Here is a 411-nt window from a genome sequence, read left to right on the forward strand (position 1 = left end):
TGACCATCTGACCAGCCGAACGGCCAGTACGTATGACGTGCACTGAGCACCAGGGGCAGACACTCAATGCAGGAGCTGCTGACTGCGGGGACTTGGCAGTGCGATTCTCCGGTGACACACCCCAGAACCAGAGAGGAGGGAGCCCGATTCCTCGCAGGGCCGCGCGATTCCACCTTCAGCAGTGGGTTATGTTGTTGCTTGGGCATTATTGGCCCTGAATCTGGTTTACTGCGCACTTGCATTTGCGTCCCACACCCTGTACGACAGCAACTTTCCAGAATGCCCTCTTGCACTCCGGGACCCCTTGGGGAATATTAGAGAGCCTGTTTCTGCCTGATCCCCGCAGGCCAGGCCTAGGGACCCCACTCACTCTGCAGATGCCCTTCGAGCCAAGCCGCCCCAGGTGTAGCC

The sequence above is a fragment of the Myotis davidii genome, unplaced genomic scaffold (genome assembly GCF_000327345.1).
Source record: "Myotis davidii unplaced genomic scaffold, ASM32734v1 scaffold534, whole genome shotgun sequence".
Classification (NCBI taxonomy): domain Eukaryota; kingdom Metazoa; phylum Chordata; class Mammalia; order Chiroptera; family Vespertilionidae; genus Myotis; species Myotis davidii.